The sequence below is a fragment of the Lycium barbarum genome, chromosome 4, assembly GCF_019175385.1.
Source record: "Lycium barbarum isolate Lr01 chromosome 4, ASM1917538v2, whole genome shotgun sequence".
NCBI classification, from domain to species: Eukaryota; Viridiplantae; Streptophyta; class Magnoliopsida; order Solanales; family Solanaceae; genus Lycium; species Lycium barbarum.
Genome location: NC_083340.1, coordinates 129,865,136 through 129,876,306, shown reverse-complemented (window position 1 = coordinate 129,876,306; position 11,171 = coordinate 129,865,136).

The window sequence follows — 11,171 nt, the reverse complement described above, 5'->3', positions numbered from 1 at the left end:
CTGATGTCTCTCATTTTCATTTCTGGGCTAAAACTATGATGAGGGTTCTGCCTAACACACTACATATATACAGCACAATGCTCAATTCCCAAGTTCTTTTCCTATTGTCATGGCTGACCAAGGGCATATTGGTGAAGGAAAACATATGCTAAAAGGGCTGTTGTTTAGAGCTAAGAAGAAAATCATTGGCATACCGGAGATGGTCAAACACCCATAAAATTCCATTTTTCTCCGATTGCCTCATTTTTTAGCCAAAACTTTTAGGGCTCAGATTTTTCTGTATATGAACATGCAAAGAGAAAGCAACACGCGCCATGGCTGCAAGACACCGATTTGCAAATGGATGCCGTACCGGGTCGCCCTGCCAAGATACGGGTCTGGAACTTCTTAACGCAGTGAGTGAAGTAGATTATTAGCCCAGAAAGAAACAAATTCATCATCACAACCCATTTTTAAAAAGTGTGGAAATTACATCCATGAACATTCTTGTGATCACCCATTAAAAGCATTGACCTTGTTGTGTCATTTCTACCTTGGTGCAGTTTGTCAGTTTTCTTTGTACAGCCCCAGACACCGCCATGACTGCAAACCCTATAATACGGGTCGCCCTGCCAAGAGAAGATAAGGGGTGAAGGATATTGGAAATTGATTTGGTCAGCTTCAAAAGGAATAAAGGAAGGAGTCGACGCATTGTTTAGCGATTTAATGCTTCCAATTTTGCCGGGTCCCATACGGACCTGAAACAATAATCACTGGATCCATTTACTCGGTAAAATTATCATCACAGCCCACATCATTTTCATTTTCCAATTCATTGTAGTACTTTTGTTGTTATTTTAATACATAGATGGTGATAGTTCAGGTGGAAAAAGGGAAGAGTTGATAGCTAGGGTGTAAAACTCACGAAAAAAAGATAGTTCCGGTGTGTTTTTGACCATTATCTCATATGTATAAATCCTCATACATCTGCTAAAAGGACTGTTGATTACAGCCAAAAAGAAATCATAGGCATGCCAGAGATTGTCGGCCACCCTTAAAAATCCCCTTTTTTCTCCGATTACCTTATTTTTTAGCTAAAATTTGATGGAGAATTGCATCTGAAATTGGGTGTTCAGGAAAAACTGAAGAACCTAATTGGGCATCTCAGTTCCTAACAACGACCATCGATTCAAGATAATCAAATGGTTGCCGTACACTTTAGGGTCAGATTTTGCTGTTCTACAAATGCTATGGGTGCAAGACCAGCTTGGAATTGATGCCATACCGGGTCAGCCCACCAAGATACGGGTTGGATTTTTTAAACGCAGTGAAGTAGATTATAGCCCAGGATTTCAGTAAAAAATGCTCTCAGGCACTCTTTTCGAGACTCTTCTCTCTCCTTCCCTCTAGGAGGGAGAATCTCTCTTTCTCCAGTATTCTTCCACCGGAGATACCTCTTTTTCTTCTCTTTCTTCTCCTTTCATTCTTCCCTTCTTTTCTCAGGGACTCACCTTCTGTGGTTGCTTCCCTCATCTTTCTTAGCTTCTCTCTCCAGATTTTGGAATGGGGGAGAACAAGATTTATTTTAACGCTGGGTTCAAATCTTTTGATATCACCAGGTGGTCTGCCAGCAACTCAGAATGGTACGAATGGGTGGAGAGAAGTCGCAAAATGATGAGGAGATCAACCATCAGCAGCAAGATCATGGAATGGATTTGCTTTACTCTTACAGAGGCTTCAAAGGACCAGAAAAGAGTGGTTAGGAGATGGAAATTCTCAGAGCAGGACGCAGAGCACTTTTGCACCAGGAAATTTAATGAGCATGGGAGATACATGAGCATTCTGTCCTTGAATGGTGGAGAAAGATCAGTACTTATTATTCCTGAACCAGTCTTGAATGCAGGTTGGAAAGAGATAGCATTTAAGATCAACAACTTTATTAAATGCTCCAAAAAAGTAGCATTGGCTGCTCCCCCGAGATTAACTGAGGCCAACTACCCGTATGCGAAGGTTGTACAAGATAGTAAATGGCAGACTAAGAGTCTTCGTAAAGCAGAGGTGACTAGTAACAATGGAAACATTGTCATCTCTGAAGCTGCTGAAGGACAAGAGAAAGGGCTTCTGAAGAGATGTTTAGTGGGGTGTTTTGGAGAAGAGGCTAAGGAAAGACCCACACTTGCCGATATAAGAAGGTGGTCAACTTCAACTTGGAAAAATGTTTTGGGGGTGAACATCTATGAGATGTACGGGGATTTGTTCCTTTTCGAATTCCCTAATAGATACATGGCGGAGAGGACCATTCATGGGCAATGGTTTTGGAAAAAGCTCAGGTTGCAATTAGAATGGTGGAATCCTATGGCGGGGAGTATTTCAAACTCTGTTGAAATCAAGGAAACCTGGATTAAAGCGGTCGGAATTCCTCTTCATCTGTGGTCGCAGAAAAATTTTCAAGAAATAGGGGAGTTGTGTGGAGGTTGGATGGCAACAGAAGAAGAAACAGAGCTCAAGAATCATCTAAAATGGACCAGAATTCTGGTAAGGAACGATGGGAGGAATATGCCAAGAGAGGTGTCCATAACTCGTAATGGAATCACTCACCACATTCCAATCTGGCCGGAAAGCAAGACAAGATACGAATTATCACCGGAATTAGCAGGAGGCATCGGAGAAGAAGAAACAGAGCAAGAACCAGTTATTGCTTTTACCCAACAGGTAAATAGGGTTACCAACTGCGTTGAAGTACAAAAATCCCCTTTTTACAGGGATTTCAAAGACAGAGACCACGTGGGTGGTACTTCTTCTACTGCTGAGGCTTTTTTGAAAACATATGCACGTGAGGAGCATGTGGTTGATTTAAATGAAATAACAGAAGTGGGCCAGCAGGTTGAGCCCAATAAGGAGGCAACTTTTAATAAATATTCTGGGCCAGACTTTGCAGGCCAAGTCATTTTTAATGACTTACAAGGCCTCAATTCACAACATATCTTCAGCGATCACTTTGTTGAAGTACTGGAACCTTATTCCAGTCAAAAGCCGGAGCCTGCAAAGCTTCAAAGTGCAGAATATCAAGTAAATAATGCAGAGATAACTGCGATAACAACAGAGGCTGGTCTTGGGGGAACTTCTCAAGGTTTAATTGGGGCAACAGAATCTTTGGAGGAAAGAGAAGATGAGAGCAGGGATATGGAAGATCAAACTATGGAATTAGCCCAACAAAATTCAATCACAGCTATAGAAAATTGGGAAGTAGAAGAGGCTGAACCTCTTCTCATTCAGCAACAACAAGCCATTCATGACAAAGAAAGGGAGACATCAGTTTGGGTTCAACAAAATATGATCAAACTGGGCAAATTACTGGGGGCAGATTTCCAGGGGCATGAAGAGGAGGCCTTGGAATTGTTGTTACAAGTAGATAGTTGCAGACAAGCTAGAAGGATGGAGTCTGACAGTGAGTGCAAGAAGACAAGATTCAAAGGGGCACAAGAATTAAAAGGTCTACTTACTTTTGATGTTAAATTCAAGAGCAAGGGGGAAAGGAGTAAGAGGAGCAAGATACTTAACTTGGATCCATGCAGTTCAAAATAGTTTCTTGGAATGTGAGGGGATTGAATGACAGGGATAAAAGGAGAATTGTGCAGTGCCTCCAGGAGACTAAACTAGAGGGGTACATTAGAGAGATTGTCAAACAAGTGTGGGGAGGAAGATGGATCAAATTTGCTTACTTGGAGACTAGTGGCACTAGAGGGGGTATCATGATGATGTGGGATTGCAGAAGCTGGAAGGGGGAAGTTTTGGAAATTGACAGCTATACTTTGACGTGCAAGTTTGAAGCACAACTTCAGAACTTTTCATGTCATATAACTGGGGTCTATGCTCCAAATAACTACATCGAAAGAAGGACAGTGTGGGACGAGGTTGGTGCAGTCCGGGGATTGATGGAAGGACCTTGGGCTGTTTGTGGAGAATTTAATGTCGCCAGATTCATCTCAGAAAAAAGAAATTGTAGGAGAAGAACAAGGAGTATGGTGGAATTTTCTGATTTCATTGAAGACATGAACTTAATTGACCTACAATTAGAAGATGGTAACTACACATGGTTCAAAGGGGATAATCAAGATAGAGCTTCCAGAATTGATAGGTTCCTGATTTCTAAGGAGTGGGATGACAGTTTTAGTAATATAAAACAGATTCCCCTACAAAGACTAGCATCTGACCACATTCCACTAGCTTTAGAGGGGGGCACGTGGAACAGGAGCAAAAACTATTTCAAGTTTGAGAACTGGTGGCTAGGAACAACTGGTTTCAATGACAGAGTCCAAGAATGGTGGAGCTCTTTCAGTTTTTCAGGCATGCCTGGCTATGTACTGGCTTGTAAATTAAAAGCTCTCAAATCAAAACTCAAGGACTGGAGCAGAAGTGAGACAGGAAATTTGGGTCATCAAAGGAAGAAGTTGTTAAGCCAAATGACAGAACTGGATTAGGTGCTGGGAGACAGTTTTAACAGAGGAAGAAACTGTAAAGAAGGCAGCACTGTTCATGGAGTACGAGGAGTTGATTAAAAATGAGGAAATCTCAGGGAGACAAAAATCTAGGGCCCTATGGTTGAAAGAAGGTGACAGGAACACAAAGTTTTTTCACAAAGTGGCAAATGCACATAAAAGATTCAACAATATTGACCAACTGATGATCCAGGGAGAATTAACAGAGGAGCCAGCTAGAATAGAAGAGGAAATTATTGATTACTACCAGAAACTGTACAAAGAAACTACTCAGTGGAGACCTACATGCCATTATGACAATTGCCCAGTCTTATCTGAGGAGGATAAGGATTCTCTACAAGGTAGCTTTGATGAGAGTGAAGTGCTAAGGGGCTTGAAGTTGTGTGCAATAGATAAAGCACCTGGCCCGAATGGCTTTACTATGGGGTTCTTCATCAAGTGTTGGGAGATAGTGAAGCAGGACATCATGAATGCTTTTCATAACTTCTATGACAAAGAAGTCTTTGAAAGAAGCTTCAATGCAACATTTATTGCTCTCATTCCCAAGAAGAAAGGTGCTAAGGAACTAAGGGATTTCAGGCCTATCAGCTTGATAGGTAGCATCTACAAATTGTTCTCCAAAGTTTTGACAGAGAGATTAAAAGGAGTGATCTCAAAATTGGTGGATTCTCAACAAATGGCTTTCATTAAAGGTAGACAGATCATGGATGCTGTCCTCGTAGCTAATGAAGCAGTTGACTCTAGGTTGAAACAACAGAAACCTGGTATTTTGTGCAAACTTGATATTGAAAAGGCTTATGACCATGTTAATTGGAGTTTCCTTCTGAGCTTGCTAGAAAGGATGGGTTTTGGTCAAAAATGGATACACTGGATTAAATTCTGCATCTCTACTGCTAGCTTTTCAGTCCTTATAATTGGCTCTCCAGCGGGGTTTTTCAAAGCACAAAGGGGACTCAGGCAAGGTGACCCTTTATCACCTTTTCTGTTTGTGATTGCTATGGAAGGCCTTAATAATATGATTAAAACAGCCAATCTGAATGGATGGATAAAAGGCTTTAATGTAGCTAGAATTAGCAATGACAGATTAGAGGTGACTCATTTACAATATGCTGATGATACTCTCATATGCTGTGATGCTGAAGAGGATCAATTGAGATATCTTAGGGTGATTCTGGTTCTTTTTGAAGGAATATCTGGCTTGCATATCAACTGGAGGAAAAGTTTCCTTTACCCTATTAATGAAGTTGCAAACATGGACCTGTTAGCTGCTGTTCTGGGTGGTGAAGTAGGCACCTTACCAACAATATATCTTGGAATGCCTTTAGGAGCCAAATCTAAGTCAGTAGAAATTTGGAACAATGTCATTGAGAAGTGTGAAAAGAAATTGGCCAGGTGGAAGACCCAATATCTGTCTATGGGTGGCAGATTGACTCTTATCAACTCAGTACTTGATGCACTTCCAACATACATGATGTCCTTGTTCCCCATCCCAACAGGGGTCATCAATAGGTTGGATAGCATCAGGAGGAATTTCTTATGGCATGGGAACAAAGAAAAGAAAGGTTACCACTTGGTTAAGTGGAAAGCAATCACTTTTGGCAAGAATCTTGGAGGGTTAGGGATCAAGAACTTGAAGATTCAGAGTGAAGCTCTTAGAATGAAATGGTTGTGAAAGTTCACCAATGAGAATCAACTCCTTTGGGGGAATATTATTAAAGCAAAGTATGAACAGGAAGACAAATGGATGACTAAGGAGGTCACTACACCATTTGGGGTTAGCCTATGGAGATCCATTAGAACACTGTGGAGTGAATTGAGGGATAATTCAAAGATCAAAGTGTTTGATGGGAGTAAAACTAGCTTTTGGAAGGACAATTGGCATGAAGTGGGCAGATTAGATGTGGTCTTCCCAGATATCTTCCATATAGTTCTAAACCAGCAAAGGACTATAGCAGAGATGTGGACACCTCAAGGATGGAACATCATTTTTAGAAGACATATCAATGACTGGGAAGTGCAAAGAGTGGTTGAATTCTTTAGTACACTAGAGCAGTTTAGTGGACTACAGAGGGGTGAAGATGTATTATGGTGGCAAGGCAGCAGTAAGGGTTTATTCAAAGTTAATGCAGCTTACAAGTTGATGAATCAATCCAATCAGCAGATAGCCAACTGGCCTTGGAAACACATCTGGAAAACAAAAATTCCTCACAAAGTTGCCTGTTTTGTGTGGCTACTGGCTAAAGAAGCAGCTCTTACACAAGATAATTTGATGAAAAGAGGTTTCATTTTATGTTCCAGATGCTTTTTGTGTGGGGAAGCATCAGAGACAGTTAACCATCTTTTCCTTCACTGTAAGATAACAGCTAATCTATGGAGAATTATTCTTAATCTCAAAGGCATTTCCTGGACCATGCCTGGGAAGGTTACAGATGCTCTTAAAAGCTGGGAGGAAATAGGCTTACAGGCAAAGGACAGGACTAGATGGAGAATTGTCCCTGCTTGCATTTGGTGGACAATCTGGAGGAGAGAAACTCCAGATGTTTTGAGAATGTGGAGAATGGGGTGCAGAAGATCAAGTTAAGCTTTATTTTGCTGTTGTGTTTTTGGTGCAATCAGATCTACTCTAATGATACTGTAACTATAATTGATGTTTTAGATACAATATAGAGAGAGGGCAGTAAGTTACTTTCTTGTAAATATGGTTTCAGTACTACCTAAGTACTGTTTGCTGCATATGAAATATAGAAAAAGTTACCAGTTTCAAAAAAAGATTATAGCCCAGAAAGAAGCAAATCGTCATCACAGCCCATTTTTTCAGAACAATCAAGATACTTGTAAATGAACCATTAAAAGCGGCTACCTTGTTGTGTCATATCTACCTTGTATTTTACAGGGACATAAAAGTGACAATTTGCTAAAAATCAGCTATAGTAGGAAAAGCAGAAGCAGAAATTGGAAGAAGCATATATGTACGAAAATTAAGTTCTTGTTTTTTTTCTTCTGAAAAGGCTGTTGGTTTTTAATGAATGGAGAAGAATCATGGACATAGCAGAGAGAGGGCAACCACCCTTTACAGAAAATCCCATCTCTCTCTGATGTCTTATTCTTCCTTTCTGGGCTCAACTATGGTGAGGGTTCTACCATAAGCATTATAATCACAGCCTCTTTTGAAACATGGAAACTTTCCCACAAGTAGGCATTTGGACAATTTCGAGCAATTTTTAACAAACATAAGCTCAAATTAGAGGATGTTTGGTCTTAGCTCAGAGAAAACAGTACTAGCACTTCTGAAGAGGGTTGTTGATTTTGTTTACGGTGAAATCATATAGGCCAAACAGAGGGGGCAACCACCCTCCAAGAATTCCCTTTTCTCTGTGGCCTCATTTTCGTAGTACAGGGGTATTTTGGCCCTTTTCCGTACTTCATACTATCGAGTGAGCCTCCATTTTTCTATGCACTTTGCCTGAAAAACCAGCCACGCAGGAGCAAAACAGTCACAGATAGAGGACCGGGGGGGGGGGGGGGGGGGGGGAGGGGGGGTGTGTGCACATCTGCAAAAAGGGCTATTGATTAGAGCTAAGAAAAAATCATTGGCATACCGGAGATGGTGAACCACCCTGAAAAATCCTAATTTTTCTCCAAATGCCTCATTTTTAGCTAAAACTTTTAGGACTCAGAATTTGCGGTATAAGAACATGCAAAGAGAAAGCAACACATGCCATGGCTTCAGACACCGGTTTGCAAATGGATGCCATACCGGGTGACCCGCCAAGATACGGGTCGGATTTTCTCGATGCAGTAAAGTAGATTATTAGCCCAGAAAGAAGCAAATCATAATCACAGCCCATTTTTTCATATCAATCAACATCCGTTCTCTTGTGCCCTTAGCATCATTAAAAGCATGGAATTACACCCAATGAAGGATATTCTTGTAAATCACCCATCAAAGCAGGCAGCTACCTTGTTGTTGCATTTCTACCTTGTATTTTACAGGGACATAAAAGTGGCTATTTGTGAATATCAGCTATACTAACAGCAGAAGCAGAAAAGGAAGAGCTCAAGATCATATAGTCCCTTTTGACATTTTCTTGTTTTTTTTTTCTTTTTCTCAAAGGGTTGTTGATTTTCATGAATGGAGAAGAAATCATGGACATCACAGAGAAGGGCAACCAACCTTTACAGAAAATCCCATCTCTCTCTGAGACGTCTCATTCTTCAATTCTGGGCTAAACAATACATTATACATACATATATATATACACACACACAGAAAAACCTCATACATATACTAAAAGGGCTGTTCAATAGAGCAAAAAAGAAATCATAGGCATGTCGGAGATTGTCAACCACCCTGAAAAATTCCCTTTTTTTCTCCGATTACCTCATTTTTAAGCTAAAATGAGTGTTCAAGAAAAACTGAAGAATCTAAATGGGTATCTCTATTCCCGAGAGCGACCATCCATTCAAGACCATCATCAAATGGTTGTCGTACACTTAAGGGCTCAGATTTTGCTGTTCTACAAACATGCAGAGAGAAAGCGACATCGCCATGGCTGCAAGACACCGGTTCACAACTGGATGCCTTACCAGGTCGCCCTGCCAAGATACGGGTCGGATTTTCTCAAGACTATGAAGTAGGTTATAGCCCAGAAAGAAGCAAATCATCATCACAGCCCATTTTTTCAGATCAATCAACATCAACAAATTTGAAGGACAAAAAATTAAAGACCACCCCATTTGAAGGGCAAATATATATATATATATATATATATCCTCATACATATCCTAAAAGGGCTGTTGATTGGAGCTAAAATAAAATCATAGGCATATCGGAGATGGCCAACCACCCTGAAAAATCCTCTTTTTTCTCCGATTACCTCAACTTTGATCTAAAAATTGATGGAGAACTGCATCAGCAAAATGGGTATTCAACAAAAACTGAAAAACCCAATTGGGTTTTCCAGTTCCAGAGAACGCCTATCCATCTAGGGCTCAGCTTTTGCTGTTCTACTTACATACAAAGAGAAAGAGACACACGCCATGGCTGCAGACACCGATTTGCAAATGGATACTGTACCAGGTCGCCTCGCCAAGATACAGGTCAGATCTTCTCAACACAGTGAGTAAAGTAGATTATTAGCCCAGAAAGAAGCAAATCATCATAACAGCCCATCTTTTTCACGTCATTTAGGTTCCGAACTCTTAAAAAGTGGACATTTGCGAAACTCAGCTGTAGTAGTAGTAGTAGCAAGAGCAAAAAAATATTTGGAATCTATGGCCAAACGCATAGTCTCTTTTCTTTTTCTTTTTTTCTCAAAGAGCTGTTGGTTTTTCATGAATGGAGAAGAAATCATGGACAAAGAAGGGAGGGGCAACCACCCTTTACAGAAAATCCCATCTCACTGATGTCTCATTCTTCCTTTCTGGGCTAACTACGGTGAGGGTTCTGTCATAAGCATACCATCACAGCCTCTTTTGAAAGATGGAAACTTTCCCACAAGTAGGCGTTTGGACAATTTCGAGATATTTAACAAACATAAACAAAATTTAGATGGATGTTTGGTCTAAAGCTCAGAGGAAACAGCAAAGAGTACTAGTACTTGTGAAGAGGGTTGTTGATTTTGTTTATAGGGAAATCATAGGCCAAACAGAGGGGGCAACCACCCTCCAAGAATTCCATTTTCTCTCTGTTGGCCTCATTCTTCATAGTAGAGGGGTATTTTTGACCCTTTTCCGTTCTTCATACTAGGCTGAACCTCCATTTTTCTATGCTTTTGCTGCTGCTTTGGCTGAAAAAGCAGCCACGCTGGAGCAAAGTTGGAATCGGGTTACTTGAATAAATAACATTACAATGCGGAAGCGAAAACGCGAAAATACAAAGATTAAAGACGGAATCTAAAGATCGAAATTCTCATCACAGCCCATTTTCAGGCGACATACAATAGATTCGTATATATAGTCATTTGATTCTGAGCTTGCCACGTGTCCCTCCTTCAAAATTAAGGGCAAATCTGTGTAGCATAATGGGAGGGGTATTGAACTGAAAGTATAACAAGAGGTACATATTTGGACCGAATCTCAAACAAGGGTATATTTAAAATATTTTTGATCGTACAAGGGAAATTACCCCTTTTCTGTATATATATTACATATATACATGCATAAAAAAGCACCTCAAAGTATCCTTTTTTTTTTCTCCGAATGCCTCAACTTTGAGCTAAAAATTGGGCCTTTCAACTTTTAGGGCTCAGATATTGCTGTCCTACAAACATGCAAAGAGAAAGCGACACTCGCCATGGCTGCAAATACCGATTTGCAAATGGATGCCTTACCGGGTCACCCCGCCAAGATATGGGTCGGATCTTCTCAATGCAGTGAGTAAACTAGATTATTAGCCCAGAAAGAAGCAAATCATCATCACAGCCCATTTTCAGGCGACAGACAACTAATATCCCTCAATATTTGAAGGATATTTTGGTCCACCAACATTTATATTCATGCTTTTATAATTAATATAGATAGATAGATAGATATACACATACACAAAGAAAGCACCTCAAAGGATCCTCTTTTAGGGCTCAGACTTTGATGTTCTACTTCCATGCAAAGAGAAAGCAACACATGCCATGGCTGCAGACACCGGTTTGCAGATGGGATGCCATACCGGGTCACCCCACCAAGATACCGGTCAGA